Raw genomic sequence first — 19,761 nt, 5'->3', positions numbered from 1 at the left:
GAAAGCGCCACGTGGCGTTTTTTAACTTTATTGCCAATTTGTTGACTCTCTGTCCCAGAGCAGATCACCTCCAACATTAGTACTCTGACCTTACAGAAAAGTGACAGATAAAGTTTATGGTGAGAAAAAATGAGTTTCTATGGGTTTCCAAATGGGAATTCTTATGACACCAAAAGCCATATAATAATATTGATTTTGAGGGCTTCCCTGGCGGCGCAGTGGTTAAGAATCCGCCTGCCAATGCAGGGGACACAGGTTCGAGCCCTGGTCCGGGAAAATCCCACATACTGCATAGTAACTAAGCCCGTGCACCACAACTACTGAACCTGCGCTCTAGAGCCCGTGCTCCGCAACAAGAGAAGCCACCGCAATGAGAAGCCCGCGCACCGCAACGAACAGTAGCCCCACTCTCTGCAACTAGAGAAAGCCCCTACACAGCAACGAAAACTCAATGCAGCCAAAAATAAATACATAAAATAAATAAAATTTTTTTTAAATAATAATAATATTGATTTGATAGCTAAGTTTTTTACTGCCAAATTACAAGCTTCAGATTTCTGGAAAAATATCCAAGTGAATTTGCAGTAAAATACAATAAAAGAGAAGGCTAAACTCATGATCAGCAGTCTAGATTGCTTTGTAAACTTTAAATATACATATAAAATAATTTTTTTAATCAGGTCTTTTTTAAAGTTTTCAGTATCTCAAGACTGACATTTTTTACTTTGGGACTGACTGATGCTCTTCCAGACATTTATCCAAAGTCAGTCATAAGCTCACACCTTTCTGAGAAAATATAAACAAGGATTATTTTCTTGTAAAACCATCCTCAAAAATTAATTAGAATATTCAAAATATTCCATTCTCACAAATGAAAATAAGTTGCTTGCTGAAATGACAGTCTTCCATTTCACTGCCTTAAAAATTAAGCTGGCATGGATAATAAAAGTGTTTTCTAACTGAATATGCTTGGCATTCAAATATTTTTAAAACAAATACTAATCCATAATTAGATTTCACAGGCACAGTCTATAAAAAATAGAATTTGTTTTTATTTTTCTGAGAGCAATATTAATGATTTGATATCATAAAAGTTGTAACAATACCATTGCTTGCATAAAACAATAAACAAACCCTCAAATGAATGTTTACTTTCTTTTTCAGTCTAATTTTTACCAATCATTCATTTAGCAAATATCTATCGTGCCTGCTACGTGCCCATCACTGTTCCGGGTACTTGGGGATAAACTGGGCAACAAAACAAACGTTCCTGTTATCATAAGAAATTTCTTTCTAATTGGAGTAAAACGACAATCATCAAGTAAATGTATATCAGATGGTGGCATGTACTATAAAGAAAAATAACACAGGGTAATGGAGAATAAGGGCTGCTGAGGATGGGTTGGGGAAGGGCAGGATTTTATATGGAGTTGACTGAGGACGCTTCACTGATGATGAGATGACATGTAAACAGAAACCAGAAGAAGAGAGGGAGGAGGCTCTGCAGACCTGGATCTAAAGCCTTCCAGGCAGCAGGCACAGCAAGATACTGAGATGGAATATGCTTGGCATGTGCAGAGCGGGAAGGTCTGTGTGACGGCAAAGCATAAACGAATTTGCTTTATTCAACAAGCATTTATTGAATGATTACATTCTGAAAATTAGGCTAAGTGTTTTGTGATACTAAAATGACCCAAATATAGTTTCTGGACTCAAGCCTGGATATAATTATAATACAGAGTGAAAAATGTTATTAACCAGTTGAACTGGTTCTCAAAGAGGGACCAATAGTAAGTTCTACTTCAAGAAGATGAACCAAGAGCCTAGGAAGTACAGCGGCCAAAATCCCAATTACAAAGAAGAACTGAAGAAATGTGCAGATACTCTTGGTTCATTCAACAACCATTCAACTCTTTTCTCCTTTTGCTTTCTTCTATTGTAGAATTCAGGCTAAAATACTTAGTCTCCCAGTTGTGGGCAAGACTGTTCCACAGTCTTCCAAAATGACATAGTGGAAAGAAGGCTCAAAGTTGGAAAGCACCCACTATTAGGAGCCAGGACACTGCTGCACAACTCTGAACAAATCAACAACCTGCAGGGCTTTTAGCTGACCCACCCCAGGCCTCTGGTATCAGGCCCTCCCCTCCCAAGCCCTTCTGCCCTCAGCCTCCCTTATCGTCCTCAAGCTCAACAACATTTAATCTGTCTTCCATTCTTCCTCTGAAATTTACAGGTACCTTAGTGTCCATCCTCTCAAAAACCTATGATTATTTCTACCTAAGAAAGAAAATTACTTAACAAGAAACAAGACCTCTTACAATTTGGTCCCAAGTTCCTTTTTAGCCTCAATTCCTATCACTGCCACAAGCCTACCATTACTCCAAACACAACAGACTCCCTGCCATATATCAAACATTCCATATACATTCCCACCATCAAGCACTGCTAGTGCTACTTCTTCTTTCTGGAATCCTTTCACCTTTACTACCTGTCACATTCCTACATATATACAGTTCAAGACTCCACTGAAATCCCATTTCATCCATGAAGGTTTAAGTCAACTTCTTACCCATATTCAGCCCATCAGAAGTAATTACTCCTTCTTCTGTAGTAGTAACACCAGCTTGGCTTACACCCCAATAAGAGCAGCTTCCACAATCCTACTTATACTACCGTTGTACAGTATATGTGCGTGTCTTCCCAACCAGATTTTGTTTCTCTGGCAGCAGAGTTTGTGTACAATTCATATTTATATCTATGCATAATCCAAGCAAAGTACTTTGTATGCCAGGCATTCAATTAATGTGTTTCAAATTCTCGTCAATAGACTACAAGAAGCCCTCGCAAAAGGCGAGGGGGCAAAAGAGGTATTCCTGAATTGAAGATTACAGCAGCATTATACAGTGAACTGTCCAGCAATCAGCTATTCAAGTAAGTTCTAAATCATTGCAGGTATCATTGAATGAGGACAAAGACAACAAAAAGTAAACCATGAGTGCTTATTGGGCAGCATAAAATTAAAGAGGAATGGGGAAATGCAAAGCCTAAAGCTACCTATATTAGGAAGTATTACCAAGGGATACTCAAACAATTCATTTAACAAATATTTACTAAGTGCCTACTCTAGGCCAGACACTCTATTAATTGCTGAGAATACAAAGGTGAAAAATAGTGAGAAAGGGCTGAACTTTTACAAGCAATATTTTTAAGTGCAAAGTGTTGGCCTATAAATTATTACTTCCTGAAGTATGACCAAAACAGCATCTTAAGGACCAAGAGACTGACTATGGATACCCAATTCCAAATCTAGAAAACTATATTGACTAAATTGTGATTATGTAGGCACTCTCTCCCAGGACTGCTTCTGAATGTTAAAAGGGCCTCCTCTATTTTCAGTGACTATAAACTGCTCAGATAGAAAATTTGAGTTCCAGATACTTGAATACATTCCCTGCTCTGAGATAAGTTCTATCCATGCACAGGTTGTTTTAGTAATTAAGGTGCCAACAACCCTGCCGTTGTGAATGAAAAGGGAGGAATTTATTAAAAGAGTGCTATATAGGGGATGTTGTATGGGAGATAGTGGATAGTTGTTTGCTTTGTCCCCTGAGGTCAAAATAAAAGAAACAGAATGAAAATACAACAAAAGGGATTTAGGTTAGACATAGGAGGAGTTGTGAAGCACTGATTCACACTACCAAGTTATACTCTGAGCCATTTGTTCTGCAGATTTTGAAAAAAGAGATAGCCTGCTTTCTTCTTAGTTTAGGGCAAAGCAAGCAGATGTAAAGATGACTTCTTAGGGTTTCTTTCAGACATGTTTTTCTATTGTATGTAACCATTTGCATGCACAGTGGAAAAATACGAAGCTACCATTCTAAGAATTAAAAGAAAGAATATAGCCAAAATGCCATCTAGGATAAATTCTGATTTAGTGTGCTCTTAGCCATAAGGCTTCCAAGGATCTAATAACTCCTCCTTATAAGTCAACATCAATAATATAAATTATCGGGGGCTTCCCTGGTGGCGCAGTGGTTGAGAGTCCGCCTGCCAATGCAGGGGACACAGGTTCGTGCCCCGGTCCGGGAGGATCCCACATACCACGGAGCGGCTGGGCCCGTGAGCCATGGCCACTGAGCCTGCGCGTCCGGAGCCTGTGCTCCGCAATGGGAGAGGCCACAACAGTGAGAGAGAGGCCTGCATACCGCAACAACAAAAATAATAATAATATAAATTATCAAATGACTTATTTACCTCATTAATAAACTCAAATTGCTTATTTCTTCAAAAACTGAAGTCTTGATATATGAGAACTACAAAATATCCTTGTTTAAACAATAATCTATTCATGGAGTTAAAAAGAAATTATATTTTTTTATTTACCCATGAATAACTTGCTCCAACAAAAATATTGGTACTAAGTCATTTTGAGGATCTTTCTATAACCCTTATAACTGAATATCGTCTACTCAAAATGACTTTGACATCTTTACATTGATGTCCCCTTAGCAATAATGAACAATTTTATAAAATTTAATCCACAACCCTCAGAAATTAAAAATATGACTATGCCCTTTACATGTATAAATGATTTATACCAATTATATTAACAAATATATTTCTTAGTACTTATTCATTCATTTAACAAGTGTTTTATTGAGGGTCTATCTAGGCACTGTGCTGAGTGTAGTAGGGACACCAAGATGACCTAATTAGAGTTTCTGTCCTCAGTCATAGAAACATAACCTCACAATACCAAAACACATGTACTGGATGTCAAAAGGGAACAAACATCAAGTTGCTTTTTTTTTTTTAACAAATTTATTTATTTATTTATGGCTGAGTTGGGTTTCTGTTGCTGCGTGTAGGCCCTCTCTAGTTGCGGCGAGCGGGGGCCGCTTTTCGCTGTGGTGCGTGGGCTTCTCATTGCGGTGGCTTCTCCTGCTACGGAGCATGGGCTCTAGGTGTGCAGGCTTCAGTAACTGTGGCTCGCAGGCTCTAGAGCGCAGGCTCAGTAGTTGTGGCGCACGGGCTTAGCTGCTCCGCAGCATGTGGGATCTTCCCTGACCAGGGATCGAACCCGTGTCCCCTGCATTGGCAGGAGGATTCTTAACCACTGCGCCACCAGGGAAGCCCAGCAAGTTGCTTCTGATAAATGGAATACTTATAACTGGAATGGAATATTTCCTGCCATATCAATAAACAAAGGATGCCACAGTCATCAACGATTGCAACCCTCTGGTGTGAGCTGGTGAGCCCTGCGCAGACGCAGGGCTGAAAAGAACACCTGCCATCTAGCAGCCATCAGACTGCGGCCACTCCCTACAGTGAGCCCTAAGGAAACTCAGGATGTGAAAATACAGGATACTGGCCCCAGGTAGCTGAGGTGCATATCAAAGGAATGATTTCAGTAAGCCCAGATTCTCAAATCTTCCCGTACATAGAAAAGCGCTAAAGTCCTTGAGATATCTGGTTTTCTTTAATTAACAGTAATCTTTTGACATTCCGACTACCTGCCCTTTTGTTGCAAAACTCCTATATATCCTGGCTCCTCCCCTCACCTCCTTGGAGCAGTTTCTCAGAGTTATCTGAAATGCTATCTCCCGGGCTGCAGTCCTCATTTTGCCCCAGATAAAACTTAACTCGCAACTCTCACGTTGCGCTTTTTTTTTTTTGCGGTACGCGGGCCTCTCGCTGCTGTGCCCTCTCCCATTGCGGAGCACAGGCTCCGGACGCGCAGGCTCAGCGGCCATGGCTCATGGGCCTAGCCGCTCCACGGCATGTGGGATCTTCCCAGACTGGGGCACGAACCCGTGTCCCCTGCATTGGCAGGCGGACTCTCAACCACTGCACCACCAGGGAAGCCCTGTGCAATTTTTTAAGTCAACACTTTCTACAAGTACCCGGGAAGTTCAAAGGTCCAAGCAACTAACTATACAAAAAGAACTAAGGAAGTATGGCAGATAACTTTAGGATGGATCAGTTGACACTCATTCCAATTCTCCTTCTCCCTGCCTTCCTCCAAAATAAAGGCTAGAAAGCTAAATACTTTTTATCTCATTCTAGAGGTAGTTAGGTGACACACTTTTGGCCCCTGAGATGCAGGCAGAAGTCCCCAGGAGCGGGCCTCTCTTTCTAAAGAAAAAGAGAAAGTTCTCCATGAAAACTAGGCTTCTGGGCTCCCTTTACTTTTCTTCCTGCTTCAAAGTAAACACAATTTCTATAGGTACAAAAGTCATCTGTGGAATAAGAAGCAAGCATTACGTGCTAAGGATGATGGAGAAGGATGATGTTACCTGGCCCCCTGATGAACTAACTGCCTCCCGACTTCTTACGCCAGGAGACAAATAAAACCCTTACTCATTTAAGTCACAGTCAGTAAGATTTTCTACCACTTGGAGCCAGAGGCATTTTTACCATTAAAAGAAAGCTACAACAAAGAGGAGATGTTTGAGTTGGACTATGGGTCCTTCTTCCTTAATTCAGCTGTTATCTAGTCCTTTCTAGCTAGAAGAATTAAAAACAATTTTGAATTTTCATGTCCACAGTTTTACTATAGTATTCTGTAATCCAGATTACTTAAATAAACATGTTCTAACTCTTCCACGGAAATACATCTATTGCATAGTCATTACAAGATTTTTTATTTATTTCTTTTCCTAACTGAAACCTTCAATCCCCCCAAACCTATAAAATAACATTTCTTATAGCATGATATAAATCATTCATGTATGTAAGATACACATACAAATAAACAGCTTAAGAAAGGGGTAAGAAATGAGAAGGAAGAGAGAGAAGGAAAGAGGAACCTAGCTTATTTGAAAGTATAAACTATGTTTTTCAATTTTGTGAGCATCTTAAAAAGTATCTTCATAATAAGTTAAAGACCTCAAGATAATAGTATTTTTAAAATAGGAAAGACTCCCGGCAACTTGAAATCAGTGTCTCTGTTTCTGAAAAAATTTCAAACTTGAAAAATACATATCCAACAAGTATTCTTCATCCAATTTATCACTAGCATTATTATATCATTGCCATATCCCCCCTATCTCTATTAGCCTCCCTAAGGTAGTAATCTGTCTCTCTAGGTAAGTTTCAGTTGGACATATTTTAAATGTGTACTGTTCTTGAGATAGTTTCAATTGTACACTGCTAAAAAGATTCATTAATTTCAACCACCATCAACTCCATATGCCACACATACTTTTTTTCTGCCTTTTTTGTTCAAATATATTTCACTGTGGCCATTCAGAGGAAAATTACACATTCCAATAACATTTGAGTTCCTCTCCGTTACCCTTTCAGTGGCTCAGGGTAATGATAGAGTAAAGAATCATGTTCTTCACAGGCTCTCCTTTTTTTTTTTTTTTTCCATTTGGTAGAATTTCAGCTTCAAATCCCTTGTGCCAAAAAGCAATGGGTAATGTCTAATGCTCTTCTCTAACAGTAGTACTTTGGAGGGAAGGGGAGAGAAAGTCAGGAGAAATCACTCACTTTCCCAGCTTTTAAAGAGTCTTAGCATATGGAAAAAGCAATCTCTTATCCTATTTTCCTAAAATAGAATTACAGAATCATAATAGGTAAAGGGGCCAGAGGAAGAGGAAAAAGAATTAGAAAATTTTACAAATATCTCTGAGTATGGGTAATGGCTAAAATGATGAAACTATTGATAGTTCTAGCCCTAAATTCCCAGCGAAATCAGTCAAAAAAAACAAAAAACAAAAAACCTATATGTTCATAAAACCTGGGGCTTATATATTCCTTGGCACTGTTTACAGGTAGAGACTTCCTCTGTAAAATAGATAAAAACTACATCTCATCTTCATGAGACTGCAAGAATGGGAGAAATAAAGATACTAAGCATAGTCAGATAACATAAATGCCTTCATTTTAAAACCAACATTCAAAGACAATCGACTACAGTCCATATGAACTCAAAAGAAAATTCATAGAATAAGTCTCCTTTGTTTACGTCATCTCAACTTCAATTTCATCTGCAGTTATCTCCTTTAAAGCAAATATTTCTAGGGCCCTTACATGATAGGAAGTCCTTTTTCTCAGGCCCATTTTTATTTGGTTATCTTTTTAGGTGCACTAAAGATTGAGTTTACAATAAGCTGAACAGACAGCGTACAAAAGGCTTTTAGAACTATACCATATGGTCCAGGGAAGGGAACAATCTGGACGATCCCCATTTCAATCTGCAAGCTTGTCCACCTCTATAACACATTATACTACTGTAATAAAATATTAAGATGGAAATGTAAAAGCAAAACTAGTCTATCTTTAGCATTACCAGGCAACCACACTTCCAAAAATTAACTGATAAACTTAATAAACATTTAATTTATATTCTGAAATTTTGGTATGCAACACCAGGCATACAAACCTAGGCCACTATTCACTAGAAACAATATTTCGGCAGGGATATGTGTGGGTATTCAACTTATGCTTCAGAAATTTGGAAGAAGAAAAAAACACAAAACACTTTTACGGGGGCATATTGGCAGGGGCTGATGTAACAGATGACACATTCTTGGAAATCAAATAAAAGCAATAGGGAAATACCCATTGTTGCCTGCTGAAGGCCTAATCACATGGACACAGCTGGAACCAATGTAGATCATTCATTAATAAAATTGTATTGTAGTAGCCACTTTTTGATGCATTTCAATTACTGCTGTAGCCAAATCTCTGAATTTCTTTGTTCCATGTTAGTAAGATTGTTTGAATGCGAAATATGAGAAGATTTAGAACAGGGGAAAAAAAAAAAACCTGCTCTCATGCTAAAAATGAGACTAGCTCAAAAAGCTAAATGTCACTTTACCTTGCAATCTACTTACTCTATCAGCAGCTTAAAATATGCAGCGTAAACCTGAAAGGGGGAATTCATATGGTACTATGGATAAAAAGTGAGCAGTGTGAGATGCCACAGAAAACATATGAAATACTTGTGAAAGTATTCTACAGAATTATAAGATGTCGGGCAGGAGGAATTAAAATGTACCAAAAACTAAGGGGAGAATCAAACAACTGAATTAAAACATACTCTTTCATGTAATACTCTCTAATGACTTTTAACACTGAAGTATGTACTATACGCCTCAGGGAAGGTCACTCATATTTTTGACCACATAAACTTAGAAATCACTATTTGTCATTATATGTTACCAATATTTGATATCAAACAGCACCTACCCAGGAGTTAGGTTTAAAATCTGTACTGATATTCAAATGAAATAAAATACTGGCTATAATTATAAACATGGTATGTAATATAATAAAGTCCTGGTTAAAATAATAAATTTGGTATTTATCCAATTTTGCTGGCATCTGTTAATAAATTTATTTTTCCATGTTTCTACAAATATAATGATTAAGTTTCTATATCATAATTTCTGCAAACTGCATAATATCAAACTATAAAGACGTAGCAGCCTTGATATGTGTCCTGAATTAAACAAAACTGTAGTATTTATTATTTACAAAAATGAAAAACTCAATAGCATTTATCAAAAACACTGCTCAAACATTATAGGTCTTAAATATATTTCTACTATGCCTCTGTGTACAGTTAGAATAAACAAATAAATAGGACAATTCATGTTTCAATTCCTAACTCATTGAAAGATATATTCCTACCACAAAAAAGATAAAGGGCTTAACTGCAAATAAAAATTATACCAATGGAGAAAATGTACTTAAAGTCAATAAACAGTATTCAATATACAATTAACATTCAACATATGTGAACATACAGAAGGAAAGAGGTTTTATCTGTACCATCTTTAACCTCCAATTCTAATATTAAAAAACCTTTGTAAAGCAATTATACTCCAATAAAGGTGTTAAAAAAAAAAAAAAAAAAAACCTTGACACAAAGGACTCAAGACAGTCATGCACTTAACTGGACCAAGAAGAAAAAACAATTTCACTGGCATTCCTTCTCAAAAACATCATCATTCTTAAGCTTAAAATGTTGACCTAAAGATTTAATTAATATAACTTAACAAGCACCTCACTCAGATTCATTTTAGCTGCTCTACAGAAAAAGCCACTTAAATACAAGTTTAAAAAAAAAAAAAAACAGCATTGGAGGGACTCAAGAATCACAGCATTTAATACACATGCATTATACATACAAATCAATTTTGAGTATTTGTTTGTTTTGTTAAAGTAATAAGCCAATATGTTGCTGAACCTGTCTTGAGAATGAGAGAAAATAACAGGTGAGATTATTTAATGCATACTTCTGATATACCTGTTTTACAAATCCTTTTAATTATTTTAAAGCATTTTTTAAATTAAAAATCTCTGGAAAAAAAAAGAACAACTGTTAGATTGCACAAGTTTGTTTTAATGTATTCATAATAGATATATTTTCCAGCATATATGGCATACAAAAATGTTTCACATTCATCATTCTAACACAAACCACTGTTTTCTTTCTTTTTAGTCACATTTGTTACACATTTACAAAAATACAGGAGTTCTTCCTCCCAAAGTAATTTTCTCATTGCTAGAAATCATTGACAATTTTAAAAATAAAAATCAGTCAAAATAATATCAATCTCCTCCTAAGAAAACAAATTCTGCCTATTTAATTATTTGTATCTTGATTGTAAAACACTAATTTTTAAAGTAGATCACATGAAAGTAAATCATTTGTTTTGCTTAATACAACAGAAAACACATTTACATTTTGAGGAACATTCTACGAAATTTCATAGAATGTTCGCTCATAGTGAAAATCTAGTCTCCTCTTCAAATCATCACTTAAAAATCACAGTGCTACATTTCCATGTCCCTTGTAATAATAGGTCACTAATTACAATTTAGAAAACATTGGGAAACTTAAAAAATGCTTTTGTGTTTTACCTTGCATTTTGATTTCAAAGGAAAAAAATTTTAATGCACATCCTTGTATTTAATGGAAGCTCGCTTGCTTATCTAGCTACACTTATCAGACATTCCAAAAATGAGTACTCAATCTATAAAAGATATGAACTGACTCTGAGTCTGACAAAAATAGAAAACAATAGCAAGCTTTTTGGTCTCAACAAAAGATAGCTTGGCAAAAAAATCCATGTAATATAAGCAAATATTACTCAAGAGTTTCAATTCAAATAATAAGCTGTGAAGCAAGACAAGATTCCTACCAATCAAAAATACTATGTCAACATGACGAAAGTTAGCAATATTCAGAAGGGTTTTCTGAAAAGTATGGCAAAAATGCAACTGTGAAGGAAATCTCTAGGAGAGCTGGAAAAGGCAAATTTAGCACAAGCTTCTATAAGGAACAATGCCATTTAGTAAATGTGGAAGTTGTGAGGAGAATGATGTCTCTATTTAAGAACAAGTTTTTTTTTTCATGATGGTGTTTTACGTGAAGAAAGAGGAAGACGAGGGAAAAGAAATGGTATAAGTAGGAAAAACTAAGGCTGCTTGCTTTCCTTCAGTGAGGCTGGGAGGGTCGACCCTCTGCCTTATGAAAACCACTGCCAGAACCAAGCTACACAAAACATTTTGGCTGCCAGCCTAGAACAGTGCCAGGCTGTTTTTTATTTTTGCGCTAGGCTCCCTCAATTGAGACAGTGTGGGATTGTCACTTTGATGCACATAGAGAACAAAGAATAATATAGTACAGAGGGGGGGAATTTATTTTGCCCCTTTAAAGTCAGGTTAGCATTTTGTTTTCTTTGACAGGTCTTGAAAAGACCCAAGAAACAAAAGTTATGCTGAAGAATGGATCAATTGCCTAAAGAAATTAGCGTGAGTACAATATTGTCGACAGTTTAAAAGCCATTTGAGATTAACATTTTTAAAAAATCAGACTTAAAAGGGGTCCAAGTCATATATTTACCTGTTTAAGAGGCCAGAGACCAAGAAGTACATGATACACCATCACTTAATCTTGTTTAAAATCTGAGAGTATGAAGGAAGGCCATAAAATCTCACAAAAAAAGAACTAATATAAGTATTATAATTTTTAGGTCACTATTCAGAGGCAACTTTCTCAGCTGCTATTGTGAACTTGAGTTCTCCAAAATTAAATAATCTGATTAAAAGATTATAACATTAGAATCTGAATATTGTATGCCTTTTCAGGGAAAGAGGTGATAAACGATTGAAAATGTTTGAAGGATTAAACCACAAATCATCTATGAAGTTGCCACAGACACAAACAGGAAAACCGTCTCTTCTATCCTATTCAATTCTGTACTAGAAGCAAAGCTAACACAAATGAGAAAACCAAGTGTGTGCTGCTGCAAGCTTCAACTAAATCTACTACCTGAATCTGGAGACCAAAAACACCAATAAGCCATTAGCTCCTAGAGGTATGACCTTTTTCTCTCTAATGCACAAGATAAGTAGAGGTAGAGGTCCATTTTCTACAATCCAAATGAAAAGAAAGAATGAACTGTGACAAGCCCAGATCCCATGCTGGCATATTTTACACTAAGCTCAGCATCATCTAGAAGCAGTATGCTTCTCCCTGCCAATCAGGGGGGGAAAAGAAGTTGTGAAAACTACTACAGCGTGGATGAATAGCACCAAAGGTCTACGAGTCCCTTCCTCCTGCACATCTCCACTGAATCAGCTGTGAAAAGAAGACCAACGGCTGTTACAGAAATAGCAAGAACTAAAGCACTTGCCTCAGATGTTACACATAGAGGCATGGAGCATTTACCACCTAAGCCTATCTAATTTCTGCCAAAATGATCCCCTGCCCAGTTTTGTTCATAGCCACAGATTCTGATAGCAAGTCACGATCAGTGATGGGAAAGGCAACAGGGGAGGGAGAACATGGGGAAGAAATCCAGAGAGAACAGTGGCCAAACTCCAAACAATATACACGCTTCTCTTACTTAAATTAGTGCCCATGCACAATACTTTGGGACAACAAAACCTGTGATAAAGGTTTCAGGTACGATGATTTGCTCTGGGTGGCAAGGGTAAGTCTGCCATATAATCAAAAAAAAAAACCATTATTTTCCTCCTCACAGTTCTCCTTTTGCATTTCCTTTCTTTCCTCTAGGATATACTGCTGATGCTATTACCGCATGGGACACTGATAGTTGTAGGCAAGGCATTCATGTATTGCCAAAGTGGTCCAGAGAGTGATGTCTGGCTGGCTTTAATTCAGCAAGGAATATGAGGCAAAAGCAGGAAGCAAAAAGAATGAAAGGTATAGAAGAAGCCAGGGTATAGCCTGTGTTTTCTGTTTATTAATGATGCAGATGAAATGGGGGGAAATCTAGAAAAAGCAGCCAAGCCAAGTGAATTACAAAGAAAGATTAAAGGAGCTAAATGTGTATAACTTGGCTGACAACCAAAGAACAATATGAGAGCTGTCCACAACTCTCCAAAGTATATACAAAAAAGAAGAGCAGGGAATTTTTATTTACTATTGAAGTGTGAATATATGAAATAATAATGAGATAAAATAAAAATAAAGAAATCTGACTTCAAGTAGCCAAGGAAGTGATCTGGTAAAACTTAAGAAAGGATATGCTTCCTCCTCTTTAGAAATATTTATCATCTATTTAGAAATATTTATCATCTACTGACCCACACTGCAGTAAAGAGTAGATAATAGGAAATGACCACATAATGCCAGAGGACTTAATTCATGGAGAAATAAAAATGAAGTCCCATTTGCTTACCTGATGATCCAGATTTACTGATGTCTCTCTTTACATATGTCTGATCTGGCTAATGAAGAGATATCTGTGAAATCACAAAGGACATAGTTAGGTTGGTATCTTCAAATTAAGCCCAATCTGAATTCTGAATCCTGACCTGGACAAGAGTTTACTTAAATGATCTAGTAGTCTGATTCTTGGATATTCTAAGAGGGGAAAAGAACCTCTAAGAACAGAAATACTTTGAGTCTTAACTAAGAGCTTTTTTCAGTCTTTCCAAGGATTTCCCAAATTAATTATGACTCAAAAAAATAATAATAATTCAGATTAGAAGTCCTTCACCTTGGTATATGGACAGCCCTCAGGAGTCTATGCACTCCTGAATGATATATGAAAAATGTGTGGGTTTATGTAAATGTGTATGTCTCTGGGGAGAAGGTCAATAATTTACGAGATTTGCAGAGAGGTCTATAATCCAAAAAACTGTGAAGAACCTGTGCTGAGTATAGTCTAAAATCTCAAAGGCAGGTTGGAATGCATATAGATAATCAATCCAGGTTTGGAAAACAATGGAGGTGCACAGACACTTGCAGATCTGGGGTAAACACCTTAAGAACACTACTTTCTGGGAGAACATAACATCAAGTTTAAACTGTTACTTAACTTACACAGCCCTATGTTCTCTGCCTGCCATACACAGTGAAGAGAATGATGGGTGGATGTTCTGACTCTCCTGTTCTGTATATATTAAAGTCAGAATCCTTAGGTATATCAACACTGACAGGGTCAGAACTAACAGAGCAACTCATCCAAAAAGAATCCTATATGACAAGCAAAAAGAAGGAGCTATCAAAGCAGTAAGAAATGTGGCTCCCAAACAGTTTACACAGCACAAAATCACAGGATTAGCCAAACACATCTCCTAAAATAATTATTCAAAACAGTAATCAGAGTCAGAATAACCTACACCAGAATAAAAAACAGGTTGGAGAACCTTCCAGACACCAACTATGAACAAGATGGGAAAGCATTCACAGCTAGAGAGAGGATCTGGAGCTGAGGTGTCACCAAAACAACAACAATAAACAAACACTGAGAAGACATAAATCAAGGAAAGAGAAAAAAAAAGAACAAAATAACTCGAGATGGCTTATTTCACATAATGACTATAGAGTATATTCTCTCAAAGAAAACAGTGTATTTAGACATTCACCTCCTGAGCATCTCCCTGACATCGCTCTGGTGCTGGGAATTCATCAGTGAACAAGACAAACAAAGCTTGCCCTGCTGGAGCTTAATTTTGGGGAGGAGAGGAAGGATGATGGGAGACAACTATATCAGCAACATCATTTCAATGTGTGATACATGAAAGAAAACAAATAAATAAGATGATGTGACCGAGACATGCAAGAACGGCCTACATCTATCTAGTACATCACAGAGATGCTCACTCCAATCCTCAAAGTTAGTCAGGGTCGTAGAGAATTGAGATGGGGGAGGGACTGTAGGGACAGCTAGTCAGACCTCTTCATTTCAGAGACAAAGAATCACAACCTCATTATTTCCGAACATCAAAATACACACACCTGGACTGAGTTAGGATTTTATGATACACGCTCTGTCTTTAGAAGAGAGGATTGAGAACAGGTACTGAACAGCATTCCTGAAAACCTGGCTAAGGATACTGAATACTTCATACCTTTAATATTTAATAAAGAACCACATTCTATCCAAATTCTTGGCAAGTTCCATTCAATTAAAAGAATTTTGTTTTTTGCTTCTACAGACAAATCTGATCAATTTCTGCTGTCAAAAAAAGGCTACCCAAGGTCATGTTCTAGGCCTCAAACCTAGGCAATCTGGCTCCAGGATCCCAAACTCTCATCACTACTTTTTGCAGACTCTACAGAAGTAAAATTTAAAAGAACAAAACAGCCTTAGGTGGCTCCCAATATTCTTAAATTTATACACTCAACTAAGACCAGAAAAAGTCAAATTAAATAAAACCAAGTGTGATGAAAATTTAGAAGCAAAACTAGGAGAGGATAAGAATGAAATAATGAAAGAAGACACAAAAGAGTCATCTGCTCTGAGCCTAAAGCATCCAAATGAGAATTTCTCAGGAATAGGAAAACATTACCATGTGGACATGAAAACTATATGGGCCTCAGAAATGGGGTATGCCCACTGAGGCCACAGAGGAAAGTCAGGCTTTGATTCATAACCAGGGAAACTTCCAAAGACTTCCATGTAATTCTGCTTCACAAAGCTCTGTGTGTGTGTGTGTGTCTGTGTGTCTGTGTGTCTGTGTGCATGCACATATGTATGTGGTATGTTAGGGAGATGGATTGGTTCTTAAAAGAATTTCAATGTTTATAAAAAACTTACAGAAATAATTCCTATCTGAATAGGGCTATACAGCCTATATATTTAAATGCAGTTTCACACTTTTTTAAAAAACTTCCAAAATATAAAGCTCACAAGGTAAATATATAAATAAAAACATGGGAAAAAATAAATCTGCATATTGATTATATATGTATACGTATGTCTAGAAGGAGGCACAAAAAAACAATAACACTGGTTCATGTGTATAAAGAACGTGAGTGTTAGGGACTGAGGTATAGGAGGAGAGATTTCATATCCCTCAAAATTATATTTTTTCAATTTGAACCAAGTAAACAGTGATAATTCAAAAGTTTTAAAAACAGGGAACTCTACTCAATACTCCGTAATGATCTATATGGGAAAATAATCTAAAATAGAGTGGATATATGTATATGTATAAGTGATTCACTGTGCTGTATAGCAGAAAGTAACACAACATTGTAAATCAACTATAATCCAATAACAAATTTTTAAAGCAGAAATAACAAAAGAAAATTTTAAGAATAGTCTTGAAGTTCAAAAATAAAAAAAAAATAATATTGAAGAGGAAAAGGGTATGGAAATCTATCTATTCATATATATATATATATATATATATATATATATATATATATATATATATATATGCATAGAGGGGTCCTTGCTGGTAGAGGAGTTGGGACTTCAGCCTCAGTGAAAGACTCTAGCTTTCCACCTTCACACATCATCATCAACCCTGCCCTCCACACCTCACAGTCCACCACCAGAAATACACAACAAACATGCATACACAGAGGCCATTTCAATTGGTAGATAATGCTGTTCGAATATCCTATCTCTGAGAGCCTAATTGCTTAAAAACATCTAAAAAGACAGACGCACTTTTAAAAAAAGTAAAAAGAATTCTACAAGCTATCAACATAGAAATATATTTCATACCCTTTTTAAATTAAAATAAAAAGTTGTTTAAGAAAAAAAAAATCGGTCAGAGATTCCAAAAGATCAGTGATGCAAAGTTTCCCCAAAGCTAGAAATCTATGACATTATTTGCTTAGCCTATAGTCTCCAACCTAAGAAAGCAACCCTGAGTCCTTTTCTTTTGAATGTGAGCATATTCTATGACATCTGTCATCTCACTGACCAAAAGTGATGCTGCAGACTTCACTGGGCAGCAGTGACCCATTCCTGCCTCCTTGTCCAAGAGAAAGTCTTCCACCCAAAGCTGTAAAGCTGTCAGGGATGTAGTAAGCCCTTTTCTTTAAACTTCTAACAGGTCAGAACTTTTCACAAAATCTACCCCCAAAAAAGGCTTATTCACATTAATTTGCTTTGTGTTGCCATCATTTATTGTCTTCATTTTTAATTTAGTGGTATTTTTAGCCAAATGAAATGAAATAACGGTCAGTTTTTCTCAATCTGTCTCAGCTCTACTCTTCATCTTCTGGGACCCAATTCATGTGATCCTTTAACAACTATTTATTTCACACCAAACTAGATATCTCCCTAAAGCTTACCAATCTAGCCTCCAGGCATATTTCTTAAATAAAAGCTGTAGATCTTTGTAAACGTAAAATTTGCATACTAAAGGAACAAATCAACTATCAAAAGACCTAGTACTATATAGCTGTTGCTCACCTCTAAGCAGAGTTTAAAATTCATTTCAATTTATTATTTTTTTAAAGAAACAGCTATTGACTTTTTCCCTTTGCAAAATACTGTGTTTAATGGCCTAGTTAAATTAGAGGTGATAGTGTGAAGCAAGTGTTTTAAATTGGTAAATTCTAAACCTTTTAATAAAAGCACATCAGTCAGAAGTTTTAATAAGACTCAGCAGGACAGAGAAGAATTAACAGTCTGTAGGTATCAAAAAGGGGTGATAGACAATGATAACCTTAATCATTTGCATAGGGATTTATAATTTCATTGCTTAAAGGTTAATGAAATTATGTGGTATTTTGCCTACTTTTTTTTTTTGCTATTTTTTTAACATCTTTATTGGAGTATAATTGCTTTACAATGATGTGTTAGTTTCTGCTGTATAACAAAGTGAATCAGCTATACATAAACATATATCCCTATATCTCCTCCCTCTTGCATCTCCCTCCCACCCTTGCCTACTCTTATCCAGTAATGGATGCCTTGGTTCATATACATTTATTGACTGAATCATGTAACAGAAGAAATGACTGAAATATTACCAATTAATCTGCTGCATTTTTTCAATATACTCCTGGGTGCCCAGCTGTCATAATCTGTTCTAACCAATAACTGGGTACCCTAAAATAAAAACATAAGGTTTCCAACAGCCTCTCTTCTGAGATGAGAAGAACAAACTCATAATTAGAACTCTAAAAGTACAGTAGGTTGCTAAAGTGATTTTTTAATTAGATACATTCCTTTATTTACTTTGTACTTCAAGTCAACTATTGCTAAATAGTTGCTTCTGCCAAATAGTAACATAAAATACAGATTGATGAGTATATTCAAGACACTGGAGGGTGAAACTGGATGGAGAAATTCAAACAATAGACACAAATAATGAGAAGAGTTGAAGTAATAAAAGAATTCTAGGCTGGAGCAATTGTTTTCAATCATCACGGGACAAAAACAACACAGTACAGTGGCCTTGCCTCACTGAGCACCCAAGAGGTGTTCAAGGCCAGTGCTTTGCTTGGTACCCAGTTCTAATGGAAAATTGCCAAGAGTCTAGCTTTAGGCAGAGTGGCGTTACCTACTCTGGCTGCACAACAGAATCACCTGGAGGGCTTTTTTTAAAAAAAAAAAAAAAAAGCTGATACTTAAAACCACAGGATCAAAGATTTTGGTTTCATCAACAATTTTTAGACGCTCCCAGGTGATTTCTTACACGTGCAGCTATGGTTGAGAAATACTGCTAGAGGGCACTGGGTCTCAAAGTGTGGTCCCTGGACCAGCAATGGGAGCAACAGCAGCAGCAGGTGGAAACTTACTGGAAATGCAAATACCCAGGCCCCATCCCAGACCTACTGAACTAGAAACTCCAGGGTGGGGTCAGGCAACCTGTATTCTGATGAGCCCTTCAGGAAATTCTGATGTACACTAATGTTTGAGAAACACTGCTTTAGAGTAAGAAAAATCTGGGCTTCAGTCATCTCTCCAGAATTTACTGACTGAACGACCACTGGTCAGCTCTCTAAACCTTACTTTCCTCACCTGCAAAATAATAGAGTTAGCTATGATTTGTAAACATGTATTATGTGCAGAGAATGTGCTAATAAGCACTTTATATACATTAATTAATTTAACACAACAAGCTTACCACGTAGATATTAATATCATTTACACCCGTTGAACATTACAAAGCGAGGAGGCAGAACTGAAATTTGAACTCAAGTCTTTCAAATTCTAAAATCATTGCTCCTTCCCTATTCCACAAAATATGCTGGTCTGCCCTCGCTCCCTCTCTCCCTTCCTCCCTCCCTCCCTCCCTTCCTTCTTTCCTTCCTTCCTCCCCCTTCCCTCCCTCCATCTTCTCTCCTTCTTTCCTTCACTCCTATCTGTCTCTGTCTATTTGTCTGTCTTTCTCACTTTCTCTGGAAATTTATTTTCCTACTACAAAGCTAGAGATTAACTAGCATGTACCGAGTGACTACTGCCATAGGCCAGAAAGAAAAGGATTAAATTTTTTTTAATTTTAAAATCATAGTAATGACATTACTACATGTAGGCACACATTTTGCAAAATATAGAAACACATATGATTTAATTC

General features: G+C 36.7%; 1 protein-coding gene across 9 annotated transcripts in view; it reads right to left on the bottom strand.

Annotated features, from left to right (window-relative positions):
- Positions 1–19,761, bottom strand: part of GTDC1 (glycosyltransferase like domain containing 1) — a 437,175-nt gene that overhangs the window by 345,325 nt on the left and 72,089 nt on the right. For all 9 annotated transcript variants that reach the window (XR_009520175.1, XM_060016855.1, XM_060016852.1 and 6 more), the window contains exon 2: positions 13,668–13,731. The gene's annotated coding sequence lies outside the window, so the exon portion shown is untranslated. The remainder of the gene's footprint in view (positions 1–13,667; positions 13,732–19,761) is intronic.

This window comes from Delphinus delphis, chromosome 7, assembly GCF_949987515.2.
Source record: "Delphinus delphis chromosome 7, mDelDel1.2, whole genome shotgun sequence".
Classification (NCBI taxonomy): Eukaryota; Metazoa; Chordata; class Mammalia; order Artiodactyla; family Delphinidae; genus Delphinus; species Delphinus delphis.
The sequence above is the reverse complement of the archived record's forward strand: the minus strand, read 5'-3'. Positions and strand labels throughout refer to the sequence as shown.